This window comes from Arachis hypogaea, chromosome 11 (assembly GCF_003086295.3).
Source record: "Arachis hypogaea cultivar Tifrunner chromosome 11, arahy.Tifrunner.gnm2.J5K5, whole genome shotgun sequence".
In the NCBI taxonomy this organism is placed as follows: Eukaryota; Viridiplantae; Streptophyta; class Magnoliopsida; order Fabales; family Fabaceae; genus Arachis; species Arachis hypogaea.
Genome location: NC_092046.1, coordinates 124,023,636 through 124,030,632, shown reverse-complemented (window position 1 = coordinate 124,030,632; position 6,997 = coordinate 124,023,636). Strand labels below are relative to the sequence as shown.

Sequence of the window (6,997 nt, the reverse complement as noted above, 5' to 3'; positions counted from 1 at the left end):
CAAACCTGCCCACGCGTACGCGTCGCTCCCATTTCACCACCCCACGCGCACACGTCACTGCACGCGCACCCGTGGATCCCCTGTTTCACTAGTCTTCTTTCTTCTCTTCTTTCCATTTCTTTCCTTCTTCTCTCTTCTCTTCTCTTCTTCCCTTCTCTTACCCATCATCCAACACTACCGAACACCATTTATAACCATTCCTTTTTTATGATTAGTTGTTTAGTTAGTTAGAATTTCATTTAATTTTTTGTTTTCATTATAAGTGTTGGATTGTTAATCTTGTCTACTATCTCTTGCTGCTGATTATTGATGAGATGTTAGTTTAACATCATTGTTGTTAATTGTCATTGTTGGACTCTCTTGTTGAGGTTACAAATTGTTACTTAGTTTGAGTTTTTCATGCTTAACTTTTGTGAACACCAAGTACATGTGACATTGCATTTAAGCTTTTCAAGTTTTTTGAATTGCATGATTTGGCCACCATGTGATTTGAATTATTTTCTTTGAAAAGGCAATTTCTTGATGGATGTTATGCATTTATCTTAATGCGTTATATTTCTTAAACATATGCATCCATAAGTTTTTGGCTTGAATGCTTCCATGCTTCTTTATTGATTGTTTGGTTGTCATATCCCACAAGTTAAGAGCATCTCAAGCACATTAGGATAAGTGAAGTGCATGTTCCTTTTTGTATAACTGTGACATAGCTTTTTATGTTAGTATGTGTGTTCTAAACCGTGCGCAACTTAGAATGTACACTTACTTTTATCCATGTCACACTAATTCACTCACTCAATTCTAGTGATTTACCTCATTCCAACAATGTATGCTTCCTTGCTTTTGCATTTACTTTTCTTACTATCCTACCTTCTATTTTTAGGATGAGCCACTATAAGCTAAAACGGAAGCGGAACAAAGAACATGCAGCAACCGATTGATCTACCAGCTGAAGGTATCAACTCGGAAAGTCACCGTACTCCTTTGTTCATCTTTGAATGCACCGAGGACGGGGCAAACTTTTAAGTGTGGGGAGGTCGTCCGACCAGTCGGTATTTTTGGGTGACAAATTTCTAAGCCCAACATTTTTGCATTTCATTTTTAATCTTTTATGATTTTTAGTTGCATTTTCTTTTTTTTGCATATATATACACAATAAGCTTAGTCAAAATAATGAAATTTTTCAAGAATTTATCTATAGGGCACCCCCAATTGATTTGAGTAAAAATTTTTCATTGAACTTGCTTGAATTATATATTGTGGAACATGATTTTTGAGCTAAGAACATAAGCATGTGAGTTTTGAGCCTAATTGTGTGGTTACATCTTATAACCACTTATTTTCCTTCGTGTGTGTATTATTCTTTTTCTATGATTGTAATCCTTGATTTGTTTGATTATTTATGTCCATTATTTTGTGTATACATGTATTTATATAATTGAGGCCCTCATTTCATTTAGCTCACTTACCCAAATAGCCTTACCTTTTATCTTCCATTGTTAGCCAACTTTGAGCATATGATTAACCCACATGTTCTTAATTTTAGCACATTACAAGCCTTGAAGCGAAAAATAATAAATGTCCTTAATTTAGATCTTTGATTAGCTTAGGCTAGTGAGTGTGTATCATTCAAGTGTGGGGAAACTTGGGACATTGGTTGAGAAAAATGTGTGTTTTGTATTTTTATTGAAAATAGTGGGAATTGGGTACATACTCATGTGTTAATTAATAGTAAAACCATATGCATTAATACTCTTGTATATACTTTATTGGAAAAAGAAAAAAAATGAGAAAATAAAAAAAAAGAAAAAAAATAGAAAAAGAAAGAAAAAGAAAAGTAATAAAAAGAGGACAAAATGCCCCAAAGTGAAGCTCAATAATAATCAATGCATATGAGTTGTGATCGAAAAGAGAATGCATGAGTATGTGAAAAAGTGAAGAATGGGTAGTTAGGTTAGCTTTGAAATTGTATAGGTTGTCATAGGTTAGGTGGGAAGTTTAAGCTTATAAAAGATTCAAATTTCAAGTCCACTTGACCATATGCATCCTTACCTTGACCCTAGCCCCATTACAACCTATGAAAAGACCTCATGATAATTGTATGCATACATGAAATAATTGTTGATTGTTCGATGAAAAACAAATCTTGGAAAGCATGATTAAGAGAGAATTGAGTGAATCAACCCCTATACACTTGAGTGATTCGAGCGGATACACATCCGATGCACCACTATTTTGTGGTGCATTCTATGCTGAATTTAGGGGATTTTATCACCCTTTTCTCACACTTATTCAATGAAATAGAATGGTTTTATAAATTCTCCTTAATTTGTGCTTAAGTGTGAAAATATGCTTTTTAGGCCCTTAATTGGTTAATTTTAATTCACTTTTGATTCCACTAGATGCCTTGATGTGTATGTTAGTGATTTCAGGTTAAAAAGGCTAGGAATGGATCAAAGGAAGGAAGAGGAAAGCATGCAAAGTGGAAAAATCATGAAAAATCAAGGATTTGTGATGCATTCATCGACGCGTATGTGTAACAGACGCGCACGCGTGAATTTGAAGTCGCATGGCGACGCTGATGAGCGGATAATTTATACGCTTTTTGGCATTATTTTTACATAGTTTTTAGTATGTTTTAGTTAATTTTTATCATATTTTTAGTAGTTTTTATTTAAAAATCACATTCCTGGACTTTACTATGAGTTTGTATATTTTTCTGTGATTTCAGGTATTTTCTGGCTGAAATTGAGGGACCTGAGCAAAAATCTGATTCAGAGGCTGAAAAAGGATTGCAGATGCTGTTGGATTCTGACCTCCCTACACTCGAAATGAATTTTCTGGAGCTACAAAAGCCCAATTGGTACGCTCTCAATTGCGTTGGAAAGTAGACATCCTGGGCTTTCCAGAAATATATAATAGTCCATACTTTGCCCGAGATTTAATAACGCAAACTGGCGTTTAAACGCCAACTTTCTACCCTATTCTGGCGTTAAATGCCAGAACTGGCATAAAAGCTGGAGTTAAACGCCCAAACTGGCAACAAAGCTGGCGTTTAACTTCAAGAAAAGTCTCTACATGTGAAAGCTTCAATGCTCAGCCCAAGCACACACCAAGTGGACCCGGAAGTGAATTTCTGCATTAATTACTTATTTCTGTAAACGCTAGGCTACTAGTTTATTATAAATAGGACCTTTCACTATTGTATTTTCATCTTTTGATCATCTTTGATCTTCGGATCATCTCTGGAACATATTATGTAGTTTTTATGTTCTGAGACCTCCATGGGAGGCTGGCCACTCGGCCATGTCTACCCTATTTTCACTTATGTATTTTCAAGGTGGAGTTTCTACACCCCATAGATCAAGGTGTCGAGCTCTGCTGTTCTTCATAAATTAATGCAATTACTATTGTTTTTCTATTCAATTCACGCCTACTTCTTCTCTAAGATAACCATTCGCACTTTAACATGATGAATGTGATGAACTAGTGACACTCATCACCATTCTCACCTATGAACGCGTGCCTGACAACCACTTCTGTTCTACATGAAAACGAGCTTGAATGCATATCTCTTGGGTTTCTAATCTAAGATTAGAACCTTCGTGGTAGAGGCTAGAATTATTGACGGTCATTCCTGAGATCCGGAAAGTCTAAACCTTGTCTGTGGTATTCCAAGTAGGATCTGGGATGGGAAGACTGTCATGAGCTTCAAACTCACGAGTGTTGGGCGTAGTGACAGACGTAAAAGGATCAATGGATCCTATTCCAACATGAGTGAGAACCGACAGATGATTATCCGTGCGGTGACAGCGCATTTGGACCATTTTCACTGAGAGGACAGACGGTAGCCATTGACAATGGTGATCCCCCAACATACAGCTTGCCATGGAAGGGAGTATGAATGATTGGATGAAGGCAATAGGAAAGCAAAGGTTCAGAAGGAACAAAGCATCTTCATATGGTTATCTGAAATCCCACCAATGAATTATATAAGTGCTTCTATCTTATTTTCTGTTTTAATTATATTTCAATTATCAAATTCCCATAACCATTTGAATATGCCTGACTGAGATTTACAAGGATGACCATAGCTTGCTTCAAGCCGACAATCTCCGTGGGATCGACCCTTACTCACGTAAGGTATTACTTGAACGACCCAGTGCACTTGCTGGTCAGCTGCACGGAGTTGTGTGAAAAGTGTGCGATCATGATTCCGTGTACCAAGTTTTTGGTGCCGTTGCCGGGGATTGTTCGAGTTTGGACAACTGACGGTTCATCTTGTTGCTCAGATTAGGTAATTTTATTTTAATTTTAAGCTTTTTGTTTTTATTATTTTTTATTTTTGAAAAAATTTCAAAAAAATAAATTATTCTATGTCTTCAGAATTTTTAAGAATGAATTCTAGAGTTTCGTGATGATTTGTTGAAGTCTGGCTGGTTGTGAAACCATGTCTAAAATTTTGGACCAAGGTTTCAACTTATCATCACAAGAGCTTGTTGATCTCTATCAATCTTGCTGTTGAATGTAATGATCTGCTAAAGCTTGGCTGGCCATTGGCCATGTCTAGTGTTTTGGACCGGAGCTTTCACTGAAAGCTTGGCTGGCTAGTAAGCCATGTCTAATTCCTGGACCAGAGTTTTAGACTAACATTGCATGATTCCTGGTATTCTCATTAAAAATTTTGAATTCCTTATTTTCTCTTTTTCCAATTAATTTTCGAAAAATTACAAAAAATAAATAAAATCATAAAAATAAAAAATAATGTGTGTTTCTTATTTGAGTCTAGTGTCTATTTCTAAGTTTGGTGTCCTACATATTTTTTATTTTCTTGCATTTTTCGAATATATGCATTATGTTCTTCAATGATATTCAAGTCGTTCTTGATGATTTTTATTGGGTCTGATCTTTAAATTCTCTTGTTTTGTATCTTTTGTTGTTTTTCATATGCATTTTTAATTTGTTAGTGTCTCCAATATGAAAATTTCTAAGTTTGGTGTCTTGCATGCATTGTTTATCTTATCTTGGTTCTCCATGATTAGTTTTATTTTGTTGTTTTTCATCATTAAAAATTCAAAAAAAAAAAATCAAAATTTTGTCTTTTCAAGTCAATAATATAGAGAATTGAAGATTCAGAACATTCAGCAGAGGAATTACAGAGAAAAGCTGGGCGTTCAAAACGCCCAGTGAAAAAGGAAAACTGGCGTTTAAACGCCAGCCAGGGTACCTGGCTGGGCGTTAAACGCCCAAAAGGGTAGTATTTTGGGCGTTAAACGCCAGAATGGATACCATTCTGGGCGTTTAACGCCAGGACAACAAGGGAGGTAAGTTAGTTTTTAATTCAAATCTTTTTTCAAATTTTCATAATTTTTCAAAATCAAATCTTTTCCGAATCATATTTTTTTATCATATCTTTTTCAAAATCAAATCCTTTCCATTTTTCTCTCACTATTTTCGAAAATCCTTGCTACCAAGTAATGATTTGATTCAAAAATTTCAAGTTTGTTACTTCTTTGTTAAGAAAGGTTCAATATTTGAATTTTAGAATCATATCTTTTAAATTTCTTGTTAGCCAAGTCATTACTTTTAAAAATCAAATCTTTTTAAATTGTTTTTCAATCATATCTTCTCAATCACATCTTTTTCAAAATAATTTTCAATCATATCTTTTTTATTGCTGATTTCAACATCTTTTTCAAAACCACTTAACCACTTTCTCACTTTTAATTTTCGAAAACCATCAACCATTTTTTTAAATTTTCTTTTAATTAATTTAAATTTTTTTAATTTTGTTTTCGAAAATTCTTCTCCCTCCTCACTTTTTTCTATTTAAGACTAACACTTCTCCTCTTTTAGCAATTCAGACTCACTCCCTCTCTATAAGTTCGAATTCTCCTCTCTACCTCATCCTTCTATCCTTCTTTTTCTCTGACACCTCAAGGAATCTCTATACTGTGACATAGAGGATTCCATACTTTCTTGTTCTCTTCTCTTTCATATGAGCAGGAACAAAGACAAAGGCATTCTTGTTAAAGCTGATCCTGAACCTGAAAGGACCTTGAAGAGAAAGATAAGAGAAGCTAAAGCACAACTCTCTAGAGAAGACCTAACAGAAATTTTCGAAAAGGAAGCAGACAAAACAAACATGGCCGAACCCAACAATAATGGTGGAGATGCAAGGAAGATGCTTGGTGACTTTATTGTACCCTCTTCTGACTTCTGTGGAAGGAGCATCTCAATTCCTACAATTGGAGCAAATAACTTTGAGCTTAAGCCTCAATTAGTTTCTCTAATGCAGCAGAATTGCAAGTATCATGGACTTCCATTGGAAGATCCTCATCAATTTTTAGCTGAATTCTTACAAATCTGTGATACTGTTAAGACCCATGGGGTTGACCCTGAGGTCTACAGACTTATGCTCTTCCCTTTTGCTGTAAGAGACAGAGCTAGGACATGGTTGGACTCACAACCTAAAGAAAGCCTGAACTCTTGGGAAAAGCTGGTCAATGCCTTCTTGGCAAAGTTCTTTCCACCTCAAAAATTGAGTAAGCTTAGAGTGAAAGTCCAAACCTTCAGACAGAAGGAAGGCGAATCCCTCTATGAAGCTTGGGAAAGATACAAGCAGTTGATCAGAAGGTGCCCTTCTGGCATGCTTTTAGAATGGAGCATCATATGCATATTCTATGATGGTCTGTCTAAACTATCCAAGATGTCATTGGACAATTCTGCAGGTGGATCTCTTCATCTGAAGAAGACGCCTGAAGAAGCCCAGGAACTCATTGAAATGGTTGCAAATAACCAGTTCATGTACATTTCTAAAAGAAATCCTGTGAATAATGGGACAACTCAGAAGAAAGGAGTTCTGGAGATTGATACTCTGAATGCCATATTGGCTCAGAATAAAATATTGACTCATCAAGTCAATATGATTTCTCAGAGTCTGTCTGGAATGCAAGCTGCATCAGGCAGTACTAAGGAGGCTTCTTCTGAAGAAGAAGCC

General features: G+C 35.6%; 1 non-coding gene across 1 annotated transcript; it reads right to left on the bottom strand.

Annotated features, from left to right (window-relative positions):
* Nucleotides 1-6,544: 6,544 nt before the first annotated feature.
* On the bottom strand, nucleotides 6,545-6,648 carry LOC112725285 (small nucleolar RNA R71). Its single transcript, XR_003164403.1, has one exon. It is a non-coding gene; the product is annotated as a small nucleolar RNA R71 (small nucleolar RNA).
* Nucleotides 6,649-6,997: the final 349 nt, after the last annotated feature.